Here is a 26,731-nt window from a genome sequence, read left to right on the forward strand (position 1 = left end):
TCGGTACAGCCTATATTTCTTTTATAAATATAATAAAACTAAAGACTTTTCGGAGATATGAAGGATGCAATACTACTACTCAAGATTGACATGAGATTGACTGAAACTGAGTGTTTCACCCCCCCTTTAAAACTTTTTGTTTTTTGTTTTGGTTATTTAAAAAAAATATTTCTAAGAATCTAAATTAAAATTTAGGGAAAATGAGACTAAAAAAAGGGGGGGGGGTGATCTCACGTCAATAAAATGCAACATTGCAACACAAATGTTTTTTTTTCCAGTTAATTTCTGTAGAAAAAAGGAAACACTTTATTTTAGTGTCCTTGTAACACGTTTCATAGTTACTGTAGCAGTAACTATAAATTATGCATAATTACATGCAACTAACCCTAACCCTATAGTAAGTACATGTAATTACTCTGTACTTAAATGTATACTGTAACACACCTTAAAATAAAGTGTAACTGGAAAAAAAAATATTTTCCCCAATATGAAATTTATGGTAGCACTTTATTTACAGTCCTGTTCACCATGTATATACTATTAGTATAGTAATAACTGGGTAATAACTAGGTACTTATCCTGAACCTACCCCTAAACCTAAACTTAACCCATGTAGTTACCTTATATTAACCAGTGCTTTCTAAGGTAAGTACATTGTAAGTAGGGGCACGCACTGTAAAATAAAGTGCAACCACATTTACTATAATGCTTTAAGTCCTTTCTTCATATAGCTACTTACATCATCGATTCTGACTCTGTGCATTTCCTTCAGTGAGGTCATTTTATACGGTCAACTAATAGACCTGAACTGAGTGGACAATCGTAGATACAGTTTGTTTTAGTTGTGTGTCTTGGTCTCTCTTCAGCTGGATCTTGAGTGTCTGTGACCTGTCTCGGTCTTCGTCCACCTCACCTTGTGAGTTACTGTCTCAGCTGACAAGACTGTTCACATCACTGTCCTGACCTCAACATTACTGTACACAGGAGGACAGAAACAAGCCCAGTGAAAGCTGTGATACTTGCCAAGCTGTCGGAAGCGGCAGTCTGTAACCACAGATAAGCAAATTTGCAGTTAACTTTTTGTTGCTGTTGTTGTTATTCGCTTAGTATTTGTTTATAATGGCTTTGAAATTACCAAAAGAAGTAGAAAGATTCGGTGGGGCAAACTGTATTAAACTCTAAAAAGACCGGCATGAATCACATTAGACTTTGAACAACTGCCACTTGTTTGTTTTTTTCCTTTCATACACATATAGTTTTGAAACCTTTGAATGAGGTTATTTTTCTCTTTTACTCCTTGTGTTTCCAATGCTTAAAGATTTTATAAGAGATTCTTATAGACAGCCTCAAACGGAATCAACCTCTTTGAATCCGTTTAGATGATTTTAAAAGGAGAGCGAAGGCTACGACTCTGAGATTTATGGCTTTGCTGTCTTTCTCTGGATTGATGCTGAGCTTTTTCCGGCCCTTTCTGCTTTTACAGCATCTTGTATCCAGAGACATGGCATCAGCCCAGTAAAGGCCCGTTTATTGTTCAATACTCAATGTTAAGGACCAAAAAAACTATAAAAACAAATCCAATTTCGCTTTAGTTAAAGAACATTTGTTGTTGTCCATGCGTCACTGACGTGTTGTTTGTTCTCTCGCAGTACGTATGTGCGAGGAGAAGCGCTCTCAATCGAAATCTTAGAACGTAAGCAAGTATGGGACATAAAAGCAATTGTGCAGTTTGCTTTTGTGAGCGTTCCTCCCCCCTCTTTCTCCTGGTTCATTTTAATTCACGGTATTGCTATGTAAATGAGAATGCTGGCTGAGAGCAAAGGAAGGTGAGTTATAAGGACAGGTGAAGCTACAGAAGGGCATCCGTTTTGATCGGTTGTTACGCCGCGTCGCATTAAGGCTCTAATACAATCGGGCTTAACGTGAGCTTATCGTTTGAACAAACAGGACAACTGTATCTTTGCCTCAGTTTCACATCCAGCGAAGCAGCGGCGTGCGATACGGGGCAGTAAAATGAGTGATGTTTGTAAAACGGGACAGTTGTGCCCAGTAAGCAAATTTACGTGGATGCTCTGTGAGTTTTTATGTGGCCCTTCATGAGTCTGGCAGCCTAATGCACCCTGACACTCTGTTTTGATATTATTACTACATTATACTGGCAATTTTTGAGTGAAAAAATACACTACTTAGAAAGTCGAAATTCATAAATAAATTTATGTCAAACTGCACTTAATATTGATTTTGTTAGTGTTCGGATTCAGTAATAAGGTAAAGGGTGCATGAATATTTAAATATGATCTTCATTTCTGCATCTCCTAATGGCCTGAGCTCCTCCACACTCAATTTAAACACAATTTAGAAACTATAATGTATTGAAAAATACAGGGATTTGGCAATAAATCATGAAGAGAATATCTCAGCCCTATTATAAGGTAGTTCAATATTGGCCCCCAGAGGGGCCCGCACAATTAGATTCCTGTTTTTAAGCTGTTCAATTATCCTCCTGCTCTCATTTCAAGGGACTTCTATACCTTTTAAAGCATTTAGCTTATAGAAACAACACAATGGTCTGGTATTAAAAAGAATGTAAGGGGAGGCAAGGGAGTTGAGAGGGGAGGACATGGTCAGTTGTGTCTGTGTGCATTTCTGGAGAGAAAATGGCATTTCTAGAAGCAAAAACTGTTTTCTTAATCTGTATATTTTTTCTTGTTTTCTATTACAAAAATATTACCAAACAGTAAAATGATAAAACAGAGAGTATATTGTGTTTGTTTTTGTAACTCCCTTAGCATAAACCTCATTTATAAAACCTCACATTTATTTACTTAGACATTTCTCAAGTAAATCTATCTTGTTTTAAAGGGTTACTTCACCCAAAAATGAAAATTCTGTCATTAATTACTTACACTAATGTCGTTCGACACCCGTACGGAACACAAATGAAGATATTTTTGTTAAAATCCGATGGCTCAGACAGGCCTTCATTGACACCATTGTCATTTCCTCTCTCAAAACCCATAAAAGGCACTAAAGACATTGTTACAATCTCACTACACTGGCTCTACAATAATTTTATGAAGCGACAAGAATAGTTTTTGTGCGCAAAAATAAACTAAATAACGACTTCTATAGTGATGGGCTGGTTTCAAAACAAAAGTTTTGAACCGTTATGAATCAGTGTATTAATTGTGATCACGTGATTTCAGCAGTTTGACACGCGATAGGAATCACGAATCAATACGCTGATTTATAATGGTTTGAAACTTTTGTTTTGAAATCGGCCCATCACTATACACACACCCAAAGTATTATTAGGAACACCTTTTTAATTTTTCATTAATGCAATTATCTAATCTACCAATCACATGGCAGTTGCTTCAATGCATTTAGTGGTGTGGTCCTGGTCAAGACAATCTCCTGAACTCCAAACTGAATGTCAGAATGGGAAAGAAAGGTGATTTAAGCAATTTTGAGCGTGGCATGATTGTTGGTTCCAGGCGGGCCAGTCTGAGTATTTCACAATTTGCTCAGTTACTGGGATTTTTACGCACAACCATTTCTAGGGTTTATTAAGAATGGTGTGAAAAGGGAAAAACATCCAGTATGCAGCAGTCCTGTGGGCAAAAATGCCTTGTTGATGCTAGAGGTCAGAGGAGAATGGGCCGACTGATTTAAGCTGACAGAAGAGCAACTTTGACTGAAATAACTCGTTACAGCCGAGGTATGAAGCAAAGCATTTGTGAAGCCACAACACACACAACCTTGAGGCGGATGGGCTACAACAGCAGAAGACCCCACCGGGTACCACTCATCTCCACTACAAATAAGAGGCTACAATTTGCACAAGCTCACCAGAATTGGACAGTTGAAGGCTGGAAAAATGTTGCCTGGTCTGATGAGTCTCGATTTCTGTTCAGACTTTCAGATAGTAGTCGAGTCAGAATTTGGTGTAAACAGAATGAGAACATGGATCCATCATGCCTTGTTACCACTGTGCAGGGGGGGAGGTGGTGGTTTAATGGTGTGGGGGATGTTTTCTTGGTACACTTTAGGCCTCTTAGTGCCAATTGGGCATCTTTTAAATGCCACAGCCTACCTGAGCATTGTTTCTGACCATGTCCATCCCTTTATGACCACCATGTACCCATCCTCTGATGGCTACTTCCAGCAGGATAATGCACCATGTCACAAAGCTCGAATCATTTCAAATTGGTTTCTTGAACATGATAAGTTCACTGTACTAAAATGGCCCCCACAGTCACCAGATCTCAACCCAATAGAGCATCTTTGTGATGTGGTGGAATGGGAGCTTCGTGCCCTGGATGTGCATCCCACAAATCTCCATCAACTGCAAGAAACTATCCTATCAATATGGGCCAACATTTCTAAAGAATGCTTTCAGGACCGTGTTGAATCAATGCCACGTAGAATTAAGGCAGTCCTGAGGGCGAAAGAGGATCAAACACAGTATTAGTATGGTGTTCCTAATAATCCTTTAGGTGAGTGTATAAGTCGTTATTTCGTTTTTTTTCACACACAAATTATTCTTGTCACTTCATAAAATTATTGTAGAACCACTGCAGTGAGATGGGCATTGTAACAATGTTTTTAGTGCCTTTTATGTGTCTTAAGAGAGGAAATGACATTGGTGTCAATGAAGGCCTGTCTGAGCCATTGGATGTCAACAAAAATATCTTCATTTGTGTTCCGAAGATAAACGGAGGTCTTACGGGTGTCAAACGACATTAGGGTAAGTAATTAATGACAATTTTCATTTTTGGGTGAAGTAACCCTTTAAGGATATTTTAAGCATCCATCCATCCATCCATCCATCCATCCATCCATCCATCCATCCATCCACCCACCCACCCACCCACCCACCCACATGTCAGAGTATGTCCATTTAGTACTTAATTAGAATCTCTCCAGTGTCTAATGAATGCTTCATTGCCGTTGGTGAGTATTGAGTCAATGGAATGGCTCACACAATTGCTCAAGTAACAATCTTAGATAACACTTTCAAAAGGTCAGCTTAAGCAAAGCATCATCATTTGTCCACATGTCTGTAATGTCATCACATGTTGATGTATATAGCCACAGTGCATCCTATAAGCACATGCAGCCTTTATGTGAACCAAATGCTCTTTAGTGCACCAAACACTTTACAGAATTTTAAACAGTTCAGTATGTGCAGTCCTACCGCTGGCTCCATCCAGACCTCGAGAGCTCTGTGTTTTACACCATATCAGTTGAAACAGCTGATTCTGCTTCAGTTTTGGAAAAAGCCTTTGTGTACATTTATAACCCATATGGTTTCTATTCACAAAATCACACATTGTCATTCTCGTTAGTTGTCCAATAACAAAAGAGGCTGCCTCAGCACTGCTGAGAGACATTTTGCCAACATATTTACATTCTCTGTGTCAATGTGAAATGAGGACATCAAATGGGAATGAATGGCAGCTGTCATATTCTCAACATGAGGTCATATCTTCTTATGCCACCGCGATGACTGTCACATGTATTGTAAAAGTGTGAACTTGTCTTATCGTTAAAATATCTTTTAAAAAAATACAAATAATAAATCATGAGGTTTAATTATGATCGAATTTGAATTTTTATGCTAACTTTCCCTTTAACGCTGTATTAAAGGTATAGCAGTATAGCATTTCTGATGCCTTTGATTTCATACATTTTTCACATTTGGGATCATATAACTTTTATTTTTATTTAAAGGTGCATGATATACTGGGTTTATCCTAAAATATATGTTCTGGGGTCTGCGTGATGTATTAGCTGTGTGACTGGGGTGGTCAGTGATTAGTATAGAGTGTATTATGTAAAGGTGGCCTAGCTCTGGTGGCTAATGGCCTGGCTGTCTACATAAGTTATGGATGTACCCTTTTGAGCAGAGGGGTCGCACATAAAGGACCACCTTTTTAATTCACAGTCACCCACGGTCATGCTAAATGGCTGATACTGGAATTGAAATCCTAGTTTATACCCATATACACACTCTGTTCCAAATATAGCCATTAACTTTGATGGTTGAACAGAGGCACATTTTCTCCCCTCTTCGTTTTAACAAGGTTAAATATTTTCTACATTGGCAGTCTGTGCATTATGAATATACCTCTTTTTATACCAATTGTGTAAATGGTGTACACAATTAGTATATCATGGCGACATTCGAAGCTATCATTATTTGCTTTGCTTTGCATGGAAATGCTTTCAAATGTATCCTTTTGTGTTCCAGCAGTTAAACTGAGTACTGGCTTTAAAGGAAAAAAAGGACTTTAACATACCATAAAAATATCATGAAAGCTGTTCATATGACTTGCGCACCATGATAGCTGTGCGATAAACATGATTGTTGGTGCGTTTATGTGTTCATTTGAATCATGCTTTTGAATCTGATGATTTTCACTGTCTGAATGATTCATTCTTAAAGGGATAGTTCACTCAAAACTGAAAATGTTGTCATTTGCTCACCCTAATGTTGTTCCAAATCTGTACGATTTTCTTCCTTCTGTTGAACTCAAGTAATTTACTTCCATAGTGGGAAATGTCTACCATCAGTTGTTACCAACATTCTTCAAAAAAATCTTCTTTTCTCTTTAACAGAATAAATAATATAATAAAATATTTCAGAATAAAGAAACTTAACATTTTCTTTTTTGGATAAACTATCCATTTAACTTAATTTTCTACTCGCTGACTCAATGATTCGGTTCACTTGAGGGTAAGATTAAAAGTGAATTAAAATATAAATTTCATCTATCATCTGATTTCAGAAAACATGAACTATATTTTTCTTTTACAATACTTTTAAATTGTACTTGCGTGCATTTTTGATGCTTGAAAGCTTCAGTTCTTATGCATTGAAAACAATGACCAGTACACTTCTTTTTGTGTTTTTCTTTCTCTATAAGAAAGCAAGTCTGTTTGAAACCACACGAGAGTGAGTAAATGATGACAGAAGATTTTCATTTTTTGGTGAACAGTTTTTTTTTTTTTTCATTCAAAAAGTCCATTCTTGTCACCCCATATTATGAACATATGGAAATATGAAATTCTCTGCTGGTGCTTTTACACAGTCAATAACACTTTTCATTCGCGCTCTGACACATGAACACACTTAGCGCGGGAACCTTTCATGTTAATTGTGTCTGTGTTCCAGCTAAGACCCTTAAAACACAGACGCCTAGTCCCCATCTGCCACATAACACTGATTGCGAATGTAGCAAAATCCTGATTACTGAATTTCTGAGCAGCTCCTTTGTGTACGCCACTTCATTTTTCCTCTCTTGAGTAGATTATTAAAAATTGATAATTCTTTGTAATGGCCTCATTTCTGTCAGTTTTCATATTTTAATCTGGTTTTAAAGAAAACAAGATACATTAATCAAATATGACAGAACACTCTCTTAATGTAATCATGCAGGGGAATATGAATTGCAAATGCACGAGCCCCCCCCCCACCCGCCCATGTTCTTCCATTAATGTTACAAAATAAAATAATCATGACCATTTTACATAGAGATCGACGACATGTGATGCAATGGAATATTTAAAATCAGCTTTGTTGGAAATGGTTGAAAGTCAAGGCTTTGCATGAAAGGCCAGTACTGCGTGCTTTAAACAAATGTAAAATGACACACGCATCACTTAGACCATATTCTCACTAGAGGAGACGAAACAGGGATTTTTTTTTTCGTGTTAAAAGCAAGGATTTTTTTTCTTGCTTGAATTGTCTTCCTAATGGCACATCACTGTCTGGGCCTTTGTAGTTAGTTTGATATTTTACCTTGATAGATAAAGACTGAATAAAAGCATTACTTGTTCTTGCCCTCTGAATACAGTGGTTGTATGATCATAACAGCGTGAAGCGTGCTCTAAACAGTTGTACTTTCCGCTAAAAATCTGTTAAGCATTTTAGTGATGCAGCTCTTTGCATTTAATCTGATAAAGATTACATACTTTTTATGCCAACAGTTTGCAGATCACTGCACCGCATGTGGAACACAGTTAACCAGAAGTCAATATCTCACACAGAGAATGGAAAGCCATGGTTAGATTCATTTGCAACTCAGATCAATGTTTTCTTGAGGATGACGGTTATGAAGTATAAGAGAGCATTAAAAACTCATACCTAAATAAATATGTGTTTGGGGAAAAAAAGAGCTTGCGCCCAATAGTGCTCATAAACCGAAATCAGTGTGTGTGAAAAAACAGAATGAATATTTAAAGACGGCGGAAAGAAAATGGCACTAATGAAGAAAGGCAGTTCTAAAAGGCTGACCCAGGAGCGAGGGAATTCTTTGGAGGGTACCTTGGCCATACTTAGTGAAAAGCAGATAATTCGTTAATGTCACGCACTTGTTGGAAATGGCAGATAAATGGATTCCAGCCATTATTTGCTGGCCTAAGTGAAGTGAAGGAGGAAGTGTGGCAACGAGGACAAACCCAGTTATGAGTGATAAGTGTCTAAAAGCTAATGAAGGCTGGATAGGCCAAGGTCAATGGCTGCCGGTGAGGTGTCTGTGCGGCTTTGCTGTCCCGGTGCTTAAATATAGTGGAATATACATTGAGCTTTTAACACCTTGAAACATACGCGAGGTTGGAATATGAAATATGGGCTTGTAATGGCGTTTTAATGACCATCTCCCCACCCCCTTCCTGGCCTAAGATTGGAAATCAGAGGTGAACCTTGATATCACTGCACTAAGTGCTTGTAATGTGCTGTAACTTTTTCCTCAGTGTGGTCACTAAGGCCATTTTGCATAGGTGACAAATGTCTTTTCCTTTCTAGATCGCCTTATCAGTGGAGGATCAAAACAGCAGCACAAACCGAAATACTTTTTTTCTATAATGTGTGTTAAAGGAACATATAAGCATAAAACATTTAAAACCTTTAAAAAGATAATTACGACTTATCACACAATTGTAAGTTTATTTTGACTTTTTCTCAGAATTGCGAGATATGAAGTCAGAATTGCAAGACATAAACTCGACTTGTATACTTCTGACTATATCCCACAGTTCTGACTTTATAACTTGCAATTCTTACTTCTTTTCTCAGAATTGTTAGATATACATTTGCAAATGCAAGTTATATAAGTCATATTCTGGGGAGGAAAAAAATTATTTGTATATCTTGCAATTCTTACTTTCTATCCCACAACTGAGATTTTATATCCCACAATTGGAACATTATAATGCAATTCTGACTTTATAACTCACAATTGCGACTTTATATCATACAACCCAACCCGATCTGCCGGTGCTTTGATTCCGCCCGGCAACACTGTCTGGGAACTTGTACATTTATTTCTACTGCTTCTGTTACACTTTTTCCGGAACCAGTCACAGACTGGCTTATCCACCTGGCGCGCTATTGGCGGGTTTAACACGATGACAGCTAGAGAAGCGATGGGTCGTTGCCAGTTGATCACGCCTCTTGTAGTTTGATTAGTCAAAGGACCAACTATCCAATTGCATACAGAGTCATTTGAATTATGCCCGTTGATCACACCTCTTATGCAGTAGATAATACAGAGCAGACTCCCCAGACCAATGGTCAATCTTAAATTGAGCTTGGTCTGGGTTTAGCCAGGTAAGCAATTCTGAGAAGAAATCATAATTTTAAGATAAAAAAAGTTGAAATTTACTTTTTTATTTTTTATTCTGTGGTGGAAACAAGCTTCCATAAGAGTATTTTAGGTTCAAAAAAAGAAGAAAAATTTTAAGTTTAGGTGACTGCACCACAAAAAACGAAACAAAAAACAACAACAACTGTTTTATGGAAAAAATAAGCAAAATTAAGGTTAAATGGAGGCAGTAGTGGAAGTATGGGGCCATAATGAAACGTGGGACCATATGGCCACATTTACTGTAAAATGTTTTATTGTAACAGATAAATATATATATATATTAAGGAAAATATATATATTTTTTGTTTTTGTCAAGTCAGTATACCTTTTTGATTTTTGAATGGAAGGAATACTCCCATGCAGGGGTGTAAAGATGTTTTGGGTTTTTCTGTATTGTTGAATCGGTGAAGAAACATCTCGTGGGTGTTCTCACACTAAGAAAATGTCGGCGTGATAGAAAGGGCTTAAAGTCTTCACTCTTAAGCTTGCTAAGGAGCCTTTTGGTTCCCTCCACTTGAGTGCTTAATGTCCTCTAAAGACCTATATTACACCCCAATTAGATGCCACTCTTGTTTCCCTACATCAAGGGCTTGACTCTACTGGCTTGTCACCTCTCTGTGCCCAATCAATTTCATTACTCCAGTTACAGCCCAGCTCGGGGAAAGCTATGCCCTTAAACTTCAGCTTCTGTCCAGATCGATCAATAGCGCACGTTGCTGCCAAGGTTCCATTTAAAGTTCATTTATTTCAAGCCATCATATAAAACAAGACAGAGCATCAATGTGGCCCCACTTTGTTTTATTTGTCTGAGGATTTCCAGTATGGCACGTTACCCTAAGTGCTGGGAGCGGAGTGGTTAGATTAGACGGGGTGCTTTCCTTCGCACAGAGCCGTCTGACAGCTTATCTCGATATTGAGTCTTCACTGTTCTGTATTTAACACAGCGCACTCCAAGAATAACATCTTCATAGTTTTGCATCCTCAACGAGACTTAATATTCAGTGTGAAGCCGATAAGTGTGTCTAATGATTTGTATGCTTATTAATTTTAAGAGCTATGTTACAAATTTACAGTCTATGTGCTTATAGACATGGGCTAATGGTGAAGTTAATATTTACACCATGAAAATATCCTCTAGGAATATTTTGACCGGACTGGCTAACATTGTTCTTTCCTCATCTCATTGTTACTGTCTCATAAACTTCACCTTGACAGCTTAATGAGTGCGGCAGTGTCCAAGAAGTTTATAGAAACTAGGTCACATCGATGTAATTGAGATTTAATTTCATAATTATTATTATTATTATTACGTTTATGTGCGAGCATTGCATTATGGCACAGTTTATTGACAGATGGTTGTCTGCAGTCCTTCACGATCAATATTATGATTTAAAAAAAGAAAGAAAAAAGACTGCTCCTTAAGGAACCGCTGCACATATATTTTTGTCATCTTTGAGTGCACAGCGAAATGCACTCTTTGATACAACTTGGTGTCAATTAACACTTATACATGTACATACCTTTTTTGCTGAGCATTATTGTATTCCGTAGATATATATTCACATCATAAATGCATTGTTTGAAGCATGAAAACTCACTGAGCACTTCAAAGTTGCACATTGCTATTAACATCTATCCTCCATAGAATTCCCGAGCATAATCTGAGACATTAATTAATTTTAACATATATAATGGAACAGGGTAGATTCTTTATTCCGCATTATGTTAATATTCATGTCTTGGGAAGTCCTTGGAGATGCTTTTGTGGTTTGGTGAGCCGTTGTACATGCATCTGGTCTCTTTATATTCATGGAAGCCTTAGTACAAATTCCTGGTAGTTTCAGGTTAAGTTAGTTTATTTCAGACAAAATAAGTGCTTGCGCAAAGTTCTTTCTGTAACTTAAGCAGTCTATAAAATATTTCTTTGTAGTTTATGGTCGGATTTTCTCAAAATTACAGCACATTTCTGTTCTTTCTTTTGTGTGCGCACTAGTTACAATAACACCAGATTTTATTTCATTGATTATTATTAATAATCTCATTATTATTTTTAGCCAATGTATGCTCAAAAGCTAAATGTGCCCCCCTCACCTTCAAAATTTAGTCACATTTCAATGAATCAAAGTTGGGCTTTAGATATTCTAGATATTGAATATCACGAGCAGGCAGTGGCCATGTGTGTGTTTGCAAGTGTAGTGAACCAAATGGGAAGCCAGAACCCTGTAGTGTTTTAATGCGCAGTACTCTCACTGCAGCGTCTCACACTCCTCGCGGTAGTAGATTTGGCAGCGCGCACCAGATCTCTGGGAGTGATTCCTTGCAAAGCTGGCCCAAATGAAACCATCTTGTTTTAATCAGGGATTCTGGCTGGAGCAGCAGCAGCAGCGAGAGCTGTGAAGCCTTGGCAGCGAGTCGACTGCAGTTTTGTGGCACCCGTACAAAATACACAAATATTTCCTCTGTAATTACGTGTCAAGTTGAACAAGCAATATAGACAGGGGGTGTACGTGTCGGGCACGTTACAGTCGGACATCCAGGACTGCGAGAGACCCCCAGACTAAATGAGTCTTTCAGATTTTGATAGGTTTTGAATCGGCTTCCAGCAACGTAATGGACCACATTGTAATTGAGACTGCTCAATGGATTGAGTTACATCATGTGGTCTTGACGCTGTCTAATGAAGTGGAGAGGGCCTCCACCAGTTCACAGGATACTTCAAAGCTTGGGTGGATGGCCAAGAGACTAAGTAATTGTGAAATCATTGACTCTCTTTTTTGTGGTTCGTCAATTTTAATGACACTGTGGTGAACAAGCAATGGCATCAGAGCTGAAATATGATAAGCTCAATATCCATTTTTTGAGCTATGAGTGATGCAGTATGGTTCAAAACGTTCCGTTTGCCTTCGGCTTCAATATTCAGACATGTACAGTTGTAAAGACCGAAGTGGCTTGCTGGGTGACAGAAATGAAGGATAATAAGAACTCAATCCGCTTTCTAATAATGTCTCAGAGGAAAATGTAATCTTTTAAATATGATGTTAAATATTTGTTATGTAGTATGTGTGGACTTCTGAATGGCATAAAATATTTTAGTTGAAAAAAGAAAACAAAATTACTGTTTTGAGATCTCTTCTCATCTGATCATATAAATTATCAATAACATGCCATAGCTGTTTGTCTTGGATTTTTGCAAGCGAGTTTGTGTGCATATGTGTGCAACACTTTGTGGTGGGAAAAAAATCTATTGTTGTTTTATGTTAGCCTCAAGTATATTGTTTATGACAGTCAAGTCCGCCCAGCCTCTCAAGATTGTGCTAAGATCACCAGCCAAAAACTTGTCACAGATGCTGACTGATAAATTGGAAAGCTGTAGTATTTCATGTCACTCAGCTGTATCTATTTAAAAAAAGGTTTTGATTTATCCATATAAAGTTTAATTTACCGTATATTATAAATGTATATATCCTATACTATATAATTTTTTACCCATGCTTTTTGAGTTTCTCAGATAATTTCCTTTTCTTTATATTTAGAAAACACACACACACACACACACACACACACACACACACACACACACACACACACACACACACACACACACACACACACACACACACACACACACACACACACACACGGCTGTGTTTTTGTGAATTGTGGGGACTTTCCATAGGCATAATGGATTTTACACAGTACAAACTGTACATTCTATCCCCCTTCACTGCCCCTGCCCCTAAACCTACCAATCACAGGAAACATTCTGCATTTTTACATTTGCCAAAAAAAAAAACATAATTTAGTATGTTTATAAATCCATTCACATTGTGGGATTCAAAGGGGATTTTTATTACATTGTGGACACATGCACACGCGTGCATATATCTGTTTACTATCTTTTTGGGGACTCTCCATAAATGTAATGGTTTTTATACTGTAAAAATGGCATATTCGATCCCCTTACACTAACCCTATCCCTAAACCTACCATTCACACATAACTTTCTGCATTCTGTAAGATTTATAAGCTACAAAGTGGGGACCGCTGGCTGGTTCCTACAATGTAGGTAATCTCAGGTTTTACTATCCTTATGGGGAGGTTTGGTCCCCACAATGTAATATAAACAAGGACACACACACACACACACACACACACACACACCAATGGGGTGATTATTTCAGCCAAATTATATACATGTTTCAAAACAAATTTGTCATCAGTAATAGTACAATGCAATAGTGTTACTACACAAAAAAAATGCTCAATAATGAAATATATATTTTAATGAGTAGCATCTGATAAAATGACTGGAGTTCAATGAGGTTATCACACTGCTACATGCTGTGCTGACTGAATTATTCCTGCCAGTAGGTGGCGCTTTAGCTATACATAATTGATATCCCATTCAGCAGAGAGGAATGTCCTCTAATTCCAGAAAGGGAACTTGTACCAAACAGATCATGTCAGAGTCATCATAATACTTTGAAAAGTACACTATGCAAAACGGGATAGTAGAGAAAGTGTTTAAGGGATTATTTTATTCTTATATTAAGGGAAATAAATAATGATTTTCATTAGAATATTAGCAGATGATATTTCATAAAGATTATTTTTTCTTTAAACACACAGGCCTATATAGAAATAGCATTCAGCGTACTTGCATCAAATTTTTTTCAGAAGTTTTATAATTAAAGTAGTATGATTAAAATATTTAGAAAAAACATGATTATTTGCAATATTATATTACACACACATTTATATACATATATATTTTTAGTATACAATTACAAATTCTTACTATGTTAGTAAAGTATTAAGTACTTTATTTATCAAATGATTTGAATATGATTACACAAACTTCTTGTTCATTTTAATATATTTCCTATACTTCACTGAATGAACGTTTACAACATTCTGTTGTGTTCTCATCCAGGAATTCTCGATAAATTTCATAGTAGCTCAGGTGTGGGTCAAGTTGTGTCTCAAATTTCGTTTCATTTGCACTAGGACAGAGAGACGCCCTTCCCTAATGATAGTCAATATTATGAATGACTTTTAGGACATAGGCATACTCAAACTCGTCTGTCTCTGCTTAAACTTGCCAGAAGGAGACAGGCTTTATTTTCAAGAACAGTCTCCTGATTTGCAACTGAAGAGCACTGTCAATATAAGGAAAAGGTGAGGTTTCAAGGACTCGCGCCGTTTACCTGTGTCATCTAGACGGGTGCAATTGCTTTTCCCCGCGAGCAGATGAAAACGCTTCTTAGTTTCTAATCTGTAGCCTATCATGTACTATGCAGAAATAAGCCTTTCAGAAATAGATGTATAACTGCATGAGGTGCATCTCCTCTGTATTAAGCCATTCACATTAAAACAATGTCGAGGTGATATATTTAAATCCGAGCCCTATTATTTTTATTGTTATTTTGCATTTTCTCATTCCCTGCCTCGCATCTTTGGCTGCCAGATGTGTCCCAGGCTGAAGAATTATTCCTCATCCCTTGAGTCAAATAAATGCAATCAATATGAGCATTGCTCTCAGGCCTTGAAATATTACATTAATGTTCCATGTGGTGACATTTTAGCTGGAATTTTCAAATACATCATGAAGGCTCAAATTAATATTTATCAGTGAGAGCCTTTTTTATGATTTGCAAAATAGTATTAGCACTGAACTCAAATTAAACACGTGGTGAGATCACAGTTATTGTAGATTACCTTCAGATGAAAGGATATTTTTAACCTGCATCCCGGAGACCGCATTGGGATGCACGCTACCGGAGAATACAAAAGATGTCTATTACAATATGCGGCTTTACCCACGCAAAATACAGTTATCTGCCAAGTTTCATAGAGTAAATTACACGTGAAAGTGTGTTTATTGCATTCTCTTTTTTCAGCTTTTACCCATAATGAATACTGTAAATCAAATAAACTAAATTATGTTTAATATTTTCATGCTATATTACACCCTGAGGCTTGATTAACCGTTTTCATACCTATGAAAACGCACTTATCCGTTATACAAACTTGGTTTCTGTTTAAAGCTTCCAAAACAATACTGTCAGTTTAATAGTATGCATGCAGCACTTCTGGGAATTGCATCTTATCATTTATAGATCTGTTTTAAATTATTCTTGTCATTGAATCCAAATTTATGCCGCCATTGATCTCGAAGGGAAAATATTAAACGATTTGGGGTCGGTGTTTGGTGACCCTTAGGTCAAGGAGAATTTAACATTGGTGTTATTGAGCGTCGCGCGCTCTCACCTGCCGCGGCTCTTGTGCTCCCTTTTGTTTCTGCTCATTTGCATTTTGTGTGCGTGCACGACGAACAGATTACCGGAATGCGATTTGAGACTCTAAGTAATCATGGACTTAGCCTACACCTCTTGAGGAGTTTTCAAGTCGGTGTTTTTAGTTAAAAACTGAAATTATTTAGCATTTTCCTCTCACGTGAGGCTCAAGTGTGACCAACACTTATTTTTAAAGCATTTTTTCTCCCCTCAGAATACAATGGCAATAACATGCACGTTTAAATCATCGTTTCAACATTTAATTCTGTTGTCATTTATCAATTTTTCTTTGTATGCATAAACCAAAACTATTTGAAGCAGACCGTCTGCAAAGGATCCTTTTATGGGTACATAGGACATAGTGCTGCATTGCCCACAAGCGAACATACTATTTTAGGAAATTAAAGATTATACTATCCAACAGCAGGACACCCCCCCCCCCCCCTCCACACACACACACACACACACACACACACACACACACCATCCTAAAAAATGCCCGTCGCCCATCGCCTTTCCCCTTCGCCACCTACTCAGGTCTCAGCTGAACACTGTTCATGAGCAAGTTTTAATATCTGCCACCAATCGTGTGATCATGTAAACCATAAGATAAGTGTTCTGAAGCTTAGGACTGTAGAAACGCTGCCAGGAAAGCCAGTCTGACATTAGTGTGTGCTCTAAAATGAGCTGTTTTCCTGTCATTCGCAGCACCGCTGTACTTGGCCCGGTTGATGTGGTTCTCACAGAAGCAGGTGTTACAGCTCGGTGCAGTTCTCCCCCGTGGCCCTGTGATGGAGAACATCTGGAGAGCCTCTGTTCCGCCCCTTTTTTCCTGTTCCCGGTAAGACCTAGGCAATGTAGTGAGCAGTATGGTGCATGTCGACACATGGCTTCCAAGTCCCCCCACAGGGTATAGAGTGCCTTCACATCCAAACTCACTTACACTGCCTGAGTCAGAGAGGGGCTCAATACATTTTATTGATATAAGTTTGATGATCTAGAGACATTTTGTCTGGTTGTGGCTTATTAAACTACTTTAAACAGGTAATGAATATGGTTTAACTTTTGTGATAAGGTTCAACTTCTTAAATATTAGTTAATGCATTAGGTATCTTAATGTTTATTTTACACACACAATTGTTCAAAAATCTGGGGTCAGTTAAGTGTCTTATGCTGTTTATTTGATCAAAAATACTGTAAAAACTAATATTGTAAACAATTACTATTTAAATGAACTGCATTCTATAATATTAATATTTTTAAGTGGAATTTATTCCTATGATTCCAAAGCTGTATTACTCCAGTCTTCAGGGTCATATGGTTCCTAAGAAATTATTCTAATATGCTGATTTGCTGCTCAAGAAATATTTCTTAATATTATCAAGTTTGAAAACTGAGGAAAAAATATTTTTCTGGATTTGTTTTTAAATGTCTTTACTTATGTCTTACTAATATCTTTTTAACATTTCAATTTGTAATTCTTAACATGAAAGTAGTTGAGAAGGAATTAGCCATAAATAATAGTTTATGTGTGTATTTTTATATATATATATATATATATATATATATATATATATATATATATATATATATATATATATATATATATATATATATATATATATATATATATATATATATATATATATATATATATATATATATATATATATATATATATATATATATATATATATATATATATATATATATATATATATATATATATATATATATATATATACACACACACACACACACACACACACTATATATATATAAATAAATATAAACCATATTAATTGAACATTATTGTTAAGTTTTGCCAATGAACTACAACAATGCAATTTTTATGTTCAGATTAGCCAGACTTTACAATCTGAGCTAATGGTAAAATATCTGGCAAATTAACTTTTATGTAGCCAGACCAAATTCTGATGCTTGATATTTGACTGCTCTACCTTTATAATATTCCAGAAATATGCATGGAAAATTACCACTGAATATACTATATACATGTCAGATGACCAGTGATGTGTTAACATGCTCTCTCTTCTTTTGGTGTAAAATCTTTTCTCCGATAAATAATTCTTTTAAAGCATTTAACTTTTCCCTTTGACATTAAAATCTGCTGATGAAAAGGAGATGCTTGTCGATGAAAGAGTAATTAAGGTCCATGTAGAAATGATAGTGCTTTTATCCAAGGTCAAATAGCCCTTGAGGCAAATGAGCTGTTTTCTTCACTTGCAATGTGTGTACACGCTCACCTAAATCACGTAATGTCATCACATCATTTGAGTGATCCTCGGCAGTGAGATTGCACATTGACCGGAATGAAACATTAGGATCTTGTGAGAAATAATTTCGAATCGCGCTGCAATCACTGTTCTTGAATCCCAGGCAACCTCGATTCAAAAGTAGTCATAACTGCCACAGGTTTGCAGTATAAGCGAGCAGTGATGGTTTTCTTCCCAGAAGACCCTGCATAAATAAAATAACATACACAGGAATGTTTGAAGCAGAGATTTAATTTTCCTACCACTCTCCATTCGAATAATATATGAAATGAACCTCCAAATTAATTTGCAGGAAGACTCTATAGTAACAATGTAATCTTGGTGTTAGAGCACAGATGCAAATGGATTTCTGTCTGTTGTAATTTCATAAGATGCATTCTGGGGGGTCACCTTAAATGGTGTCACCATTTTTTAAAGCCAAAACTATCCTGCATGCTGTCAGCAGAGAAACCTTTGCAATGCAGTCGGGTTTTCTGCCATCAATTAGTGTAGTATCACGTCCTGTCGTGTGGAATATCTGTTTTATTGAGTGGTATTGGCACTGGTGAGTAATTTTATATCCAGATGTCCATAATGAAGTCATGACATCTTCTTACCTGTACTTTTTGTTGTGCTTTGATCTGATTGGAAGTTCCCTTAAGTTTGCATAGCGTAGCGCAACAGAGAACACATCTGAGATGTCTGGCTTTCTGCAAAATGTGGAAGTTGCATCGTGTTCATTAATCCGTCACACTCTCAGATTCACAAAAATGCTGAATATTTTCCATTTTAAGACTTTTCCCAGAGTCTGCTCTATTCCATGAATGTGATAACATATTGTAAGTCAATTAGACACTAATCCACTAAAGTCGATCAAGCCGGTTAAAAATGGCTGCACAGGTGCAATCAGATCAGCTCCAACCGAGCTTGATTACGCAGTTGGATGTATCGATGTCAGACATGCCTCCTTTTCTGTCTCATATGGAAGGAAAAAGAAATGTTTGTGATGGAATGTCTAGAAATATTTCCATCTGTCTTACATTGGGGGTGACAGATCACAGCAAAGGGGAGCAGATTTTTAGTCAATATCACGCTCATACAGCAAACATGTTACTTGAGGTTTTAAAAAAAGTCAGCAACTTTCACATTTCTAAATGAGAGGTTCATTTGACACTGTGTTGCCTCCTCTAACACCTGTCAGGCTATCTGTCACGGGTTGGAGGTCTTCTCCACCGCCATAATATTACCCTTATACTGCAAATCCACTCAGCATTTGCAGAACTTTTCATACGTCAAACGATCCCACCCAAATGCCCCATAGGACATAACTCAGAGCCTAAATTTAGGCAATATATTAGGAGAACCTTTAACTGGCCCCAACTGGCTTTGCTTTTTTGTTTGCTGGGACATTTAACACTGGCGAAAGAATGGGCAAATTAGCTGCTTCTGTTGAAGGTCTTCTTTATAGTGACTGAATAGTGGATTTTTCTCAGAAAGTTATGACATTTACTGACTGGCTTTATTCGACCGACAGTTATGAGGCGTCCCTTGTATAACTCTGTATGGTCTTTTAAAAAGGTTAATAGTAATCCGATGTCTTAACTAAATTAAAATGAAGAGGAACTTCCAGTATTCTCTCCGTCATTCTCCTTTCAACAGGAGACTAAAAAGCCACACTTTCCCTCGCCAGTCCCGAAGAAACCCGATCAGATTGCTCGTTAATTTCATCATTTCAAAGTTTTATGGATTTTCCAGTTGGTGCACTTTTCATAAACACGCTTTTCACCCCACACACCCCCTCTGGCCTCCCCTGTGTATGTCAGCATTTTCTCTGTAGGAAGAATCTGGAGGGCTGAAAGTTTATAAATAAGCCTTCTATCAAGTTCCACAACAGGTGTGACCTCCCTGTGTCCTAAAACTGAACACTTTCAAGGGCTGATATCTGAAAAGGGGGTTTGGAGCAGAAGAGAGGGGATTTACTGCTATCTAAAATAGAGACCTTCATCAACCACTGACTATATACCTTCCAGAGCGGTGCATGACTCCTGGCCTTAGTTTGTTTTACACAAAATACGCTTGCCCTTGCTTCTTCTTACTCACACATCACGGCCCATTAAAGTTGGGCACGGTATCGAGTGCAGCAACTGTAGCCATGATTAATAAACAGATTTTGCAGATTCTGCCAGAGAAAAGCTCTGGGATCAGCGAAGACCTTCTCTTGTAGCGGATACACACTTGCGCTTAAACCATATGTTCCATGACGAAATGCAAACCGCCTCCCTTCGAGCACTCGTATACATTCCCATTTACGGACTAGAAGAAAATGATTGCCCTTTCTCTTAACAGACTCGTGGACTGTTCAATATGAGTCTAATGCCCATGGCAGATGGACAGTAAGTGCTACGAGCAGCTCCTTTAAAGCTCACCACTGACCACATTATGATGTTTGCATCATTTGCAGAACAGGCACATATGCTTTTATGTGGTGTACGCTCAAAGCACATGATTTCTCTGCATTCTGATTATATTTTTCCATTTTACTCTGCAAGAAAACGTTCAATATTTCCACTAGAGCTGTTCAGCAGAGTCTAGTACCTCATCTGTCATCGCATTAACAAAGTGACAAAAGCTGTGTAGCCGAACCCCTGCAGACAGTAAAGAGGTGCCAAAGGGCTGTTTTTTTTAAATATTTAACCTGAAGGGCACCTCCTTTTCCCCTCACAGCAGTCCGAGGACAGCAAACAGGTGAGAAATAGAGGGAGGGGGGTTGTTGGATTATTTTACATTATTTTGATTAATTATTCAGATGCCTCCCGTTCTGCCCGTAATGACTCTGTATACTACGGTCAGACCCACTGAGCTGTCATAACTTGCCCTGAATGACTGACTTGAATGACATGATCTTGAGCAACTACAACCCACAGGTTACATTTACACAACCTTCAAGCAATTCCAGGATACTTTGTCATAAGTTCTGCTCATAAGTTTACATACCTCTTGCAAAATTAATGACTTATTATTGCCTGAGCTGTTCTTGAGCCTCCAAGTCCTGTAAGATCTTAGGTTCCCAGCATGCTTTTCACCTTTCTCACAGTGGCTCAATGATACCAAGATCCAAGGAAGCAACACAGGATATTAAGAATCAAGGGTACGTAAACATTTGTGCAGTTTAAATTATTTTTTAAAACATGGTGTAAACCTGGAGCATGTTGAGAGCACAACTATAGCTTATGAACAATCTGGGTGCATGCATGCATTTAGGCAGATGCGTCTAAGCATTCAAGCTCTACATTTTAGCAGTGCATGCGTTCCCTGGGAAATGAACCCATGACCTTGGAGTTGCTAGTGCCGTGCAATAGTACCAAATGTGTTTTGCAAGTCCCCCTCCATCAGGAAACGGATCAGAGCCATGTCTGTCTAATCTTGGTACTTCCTTTATACAGTAATATTAGCAGTAAATAAATGAAGTTTGCATTTAATTAATTTAAGGGTGCATAATATTATTTGATTGAAGTGTGTTATGAATTATTACATTGGGAACTCGATGGGAGTTTGATTGGACAAAACACTGAATGTGGCTAATGATTCAGTGAAGAGATAAACAGCTGAAATAGCTCCACGTCAAATGAGAGATTAGTATACAAGACCAAATGCACGGGGCACAGAGCACCCTTTGTCTCACCCCCTATCGGAGAGTGTCAAAAGCGTATAAATATTTCAGAATGAGGTGTGCGCACGGGCGAAACTCCCCCATCAGGCATCTGCTCTCTGGGTTCTCAGAGGGAGACAGGTGCAGATGCATGAAAGAGGATTTCATTTCTAAAATAGTATTTAGCATTTTCCTTCTTCTGGAGATCCCTGTCTGTGAGAAATTCTCGTGTAATCATACACCCCGCTTTCAGAAAACTTTCAAAGTTGATCCTCTGAGACATATGGTGGCTTATCCAAAAGAGAGGATGGCAGGAAAGGGGGTGAGGAGGGATTTATATATTCAGACAAAGAAAAAAGGACACTCAAACTGCACAGAAAGTCGCTTATAGAGAAGTTGAATCTGAAGTATGGAAACATGGAAAATGGTTTATAGTTTACGCTCTAAGAAAAAAAGGTTCAGTTGGGTTCAATATAGAACAGTAGTGTTCTTGACTCAGTGTTAAAGAGCCCTTGCCAAAAATGAGAAGTTTTAAAGGGTTCCTTTCACCTAAAGGATTATTAGGAACACCATACTAATACTGTGTTTGAGATCCTTTCGCCTTCAGAACTGCCTTAATTCTAAGTGGCATTGATTCAACAAGGTGCTGAAAGCATTCTTTAGAAATGTTAGCCCATATTGATAGGATAGCATCTTGCAGTTGATGGAGATTTGTGGGATGCTCATCCAGGGCACGAAGCTCCTGTTCCACCACATCCCAAAGATGCTCTATTGGGTTGAGATCTGGTGACTGTGGGGGCCATTTTAGTACAGTGAACTTATTATCATGTTCAAGAAACCAATTTGAAATGATTTGAGCTTTGTGACATGGTGCATTATCCTGCTGGAAGTAGCCATCTGAGGATGGGTACATAGTGGTCATAAAGGGATGGACATGGTCAGAAACAATGATCAGATAGGCTGTGGCATTTAAATGAATTTCAATTGGCACTAAGGGGCCTAAAGTAGAGTTCTAAACGTGTCCAAAAATTTGTATCCGAAGAGACCTGCAGTGTTCTACACAGAACCGACCCGGACCCGTCTATTATTTCAAAAGCTGGACCCAGACCCGTGCAGATCCGAGAAATGCCAAAAACATAGTACCCGGAACCGACGTGGACCAGTCTATTATTTGATAGCTGGAACCAAACCCGATGGGAAGACACACCCGACAGGACCCAACTATCTCATACACTATAAACTGCTCTTAATAAATTAATAAACATGCTGCGAAAAATAACTTTGTCTTAGCCTACCGAACGTTACAGCCGTCGTCTCCCTTCCTTGTACCTGATTGTGATGTATTACAATATTTCTCTATTGTTGTTCCAAGCACGTTTGATTCACTCATCATTTTAGCTGTAAAAGTCCACTTTATTTCACAGTGAATGATTTATGCATCTGAGCAGGTTTGCATTTCGACTCGAGTTAACTCTCATAATAACTTATGACTGTTTGCCCCTTTGAACTAATAACTATTGCTCGTTCAGTGCCATGGCCGCTTACGTTAGCATTATTTATTTGCCATAATTTCTCTGAGCCGAGTCTGACTACCAGAACTTAAAGAATTAAACAAGACGGTTCGTTCACACTGCGGAAGGTTGCCATACAAACATGAGCACCCTGAAATATGAACTTTTTTACGCAATTAGAGCGTCACAAAAAACATTTATGTACACCTGAGGTCTTGTTGCTGATTTGAAATATATTATTGAGTACATTATTACCACGCGCATGCATATCTGCCGCTTTCTAAACGGCTGAGAGAGCGCGAGCGAAAGAAAGAGAGAGAGCTTGTGTTTTTGTTGTTGTTGTATATTTCTAAACCTCATTTCCCGGATCACACTTTTCTATCCTAATTTAGCAATTTGCAAGTTACACCAAACACACAAGCCGTGCTGATTCTCAAGGCCAGTTGTTCTTCGAGTCCTATCAACGTATTACATAAGCTACAGCGTTAAACAGACCCGGGACCCGAAGTAATAGATTGGGACCCGATCCGGACCCGGCTGCCCATTTACAATATAAATATCTCGGGTCGGATCCCGGGTACATGGGTCTCGGGTGCCCCGTGAAGACCTCTAGCCTAAAGTGTGCCAAGAAAACATCTCCCACACCATTAAACCACCACCACCAGCCTGCACAGTGGTAACAAGGCATGGTGGATCCATGTTCCTATAACAGCCTCAAGTCTTCTGGGAAGAATTTCCTTAAGGTTTAGGAGTGTGTCTATGAGAATTTCTGACCATTCTTCTAAAAGCACATTTATGTGATGAGGCACTGTGGTTGGATGAGAAGGCCTGGCTCACAGTCTCCGCTCTAATTCATCCCAAAGGTGTTCTATTGGGTTGAGGTCTAGACTCTATGCCAGTCAAGTTCCTCCGCACCAAACTCGCTTATCCATGTCTTTATGGACCTTGTTTTGTGCACTGGTGTGCAGTCATGTTGGAACAGGAAGGGGCAATCCCCAAACTGTTCCCACAAAGTTAAGAGCATGAAATTGTCTAAAATGTTGGGGTACACTGAAGCATTAACAGTTCCTTTCACTGGAACTAAGAGGCCAAGCCCAACCCCTGAAAAACAACCTCACACCATAATCCCCCATCCATCAAACTTTATACTTGACATGATGCAGTCAGGCAAGTACTGTTTTCCTGGCACCGGTCAAACCCAGACTCGTCCATAGAATTTTCAGATAGAGAAGCATGATTCGTCACTCCAGAGAACATGTCTCCACTGCTCTAGAGTCCAGTGGCAGCGTGCTTTACACCACTGCATCCGGCACTTTGCATTTCATTTCACAAGGCTTGGATGCAGATGTTTGGCAATGGAAACCTATTCCATGAAGCTCTCTACACACTGTGCTTGAGCTAATCTAGAGGAGACACAAAGTTTGGAGGTCTGTAGCCATTGACTATGAGGTACTCTATTGACTCTATGGCGAATTCTGTGCACTGTGCGCCTCAGCATGCCCTGACCCCAATCTGTGTTTTTTATGTGGCTTATCACTTTGAGGCTGAGATGCTTTCAGAAGTGAGCGCTCTATATAGGCTGTGTATGCTCTGCATCCAATTCTCTTGTTTGAGGTGTGCCATAGACCTTATATGATAAAATTATGGTAATGCGCATGTAAATGTCTGTAATTTATTTGCCAAACAACTTAAAATGTTAAAATCTGCCAGTTGCTGAGGATTTGAGCCTTTCTCTTGCACTGCACTGAAGACTTGTAAGTAAATGCCCATGGATTCTGTTAGACTCGTACACATACTCAAAAGATCTAAAGATCTATATCATACGATCTGTAACAATGGAATACTATCATATATGTGTGTATATATATATATATATATATATATATATATATATATATATATATATATATATATATATATTATAGGGGTGTAACGGTTCACAAAATTCACGGTTCGGTTCGATACGATACACTGGTGTCACGGTTCGGTTCGGTACGGTTCGGTATGTTTTAGATACAGCAAAAAGAAAAAATTGGCCCATTTTTTTTATTAAAACTAATACTGATCCGCTGTTGCATACCACAAACACAGCATTGATTCATTATTTTTTATTTAAAATCCAAAAGTTTTTAATGAACATGCCTCGTCAGAATTCCAATTATCTTTGTTTACTCTTTAATAGATGTCAGGTTACGTAGCCTACTACATTTAAACAACATTTTATTAAATTCATTTATTCATATTTATATACTTTAGATTTAGCTCACACAAGTGGCAAAACATTTAAACATAGTTTATAGCCTTAAATCACAAACATTTTAAATTAGAAACTTACAATAGTCTATTCAAAAACAGCCGACTGTCGTCTTTTCTTTCGTTTTTACACCCTTTTAAAAGAAATCCTGCAGGTCAAAAAGAACTTTGCTTTTAATCCTCCAAGAAAGTACGAGTGCTATCCATTATGGCACTTTTTTTTAACCTAAATGCCAGGTAAGGTGTCGTTTTGTTGCTTTAGCCTACTTGAGAAAAAAAGCCATGTGTTCACTTTGAAACAAGAGTATATTTTAAATGATATGCATCTGTGGTGAAATGACTAGATTTTCGCGTCAGTACATATTTATTTTAATGCGAACAATCTTCTGTCGCTTTAATGCACCAACGCAGCGCAGCAAAAAATAGCCTCGGTACGAAAACGATCCGTGCACTGCTGCAGACGCAACGCTCCTGGAACTGACTGACGGACAGCATCCGCGTGCAGTCTGAAAGCTGTCATCCGTTAACATGGGTACGGAAAAAAATACGCAACGCACACGCACTGCAGACGGAGTATATGAAACGGGCGTCAGGTCTCATATCCGCGGCTATAAATGGACCACTCGCCGCGGTGATGTCTTTTGCCATTTGAATAAGTTGGAAATGTCTGTCTAAATGCTGCGGGGATAGTTTGTGGGATAATTTGTGGCTGTTTCTTCTTTTTATCGTCTTGTTGTCGGCGTAAATGAGTTGATTGACATGACATGAATTATTCCCGCTGCTGTACCATCAGCAAATGCGACATACCGTTGTTTTTTAATCCATCACTCTTGCCAACACCATCATAGCTTACAAAGAATCCAAAGTTCACCCAAACACCAGACCTGTTGGTTATTGGAGGATCTTCTATTTCTGGTTTGTTAAACGCAATAGCCATTTTGCGACGAGCATTCAGCGCGTAGCCTACTGATTAAGCGAGCACCTGACTGAGCAGCCTAAAACATATTTGGTGTTTTTTTTTCACATGCTTCGGCGGTGTCAGGGGCATTGCCTGTTATGTCGTTTTGGTTATTGGGCTACCTTGTTGAACGCA

At 38.1% G+C, this 26,731-nt stretch overlaps 1 protein-coding gene across 1 annotated transcript in view; it reads left to right on the plus strand.

Annotated features, from left to right (window-relative positions):
* c6h1orf127 (chromosome 6 C1orf127 homolog) overlaps positions 1-26,731 on the plus strand; it is a 197,355-nt gene that overhangs the window by 32,535 nt on the left and 138,089 nt on the right. The window contains exon 12 of the transcript XR_010905311.1: positions 16,658-16,790. The gene's annotated coding sequence lies outside the window, so the exon portion shown is untranslated. The remainder of the gene's footprint in view (positions 1-16,657; positions 16,791-26,731) is intronic.

This window comes from Pseudorasbora parva, chromosome 6, assembly GCF_024679245.1.
Source record: "Pseudorasbora parva isolate DD20220531a chromosome 6, ASM2467924v1, whole genome shotgun sequence".
Classification (NCBI taxonomy): domain Eukaryota; kingdom Metazoa; phylum Chordata; class Actinopteri; order Cypriniformes; family Gobionidae; genus Pseudorasbora; species Pseudorasbora parva.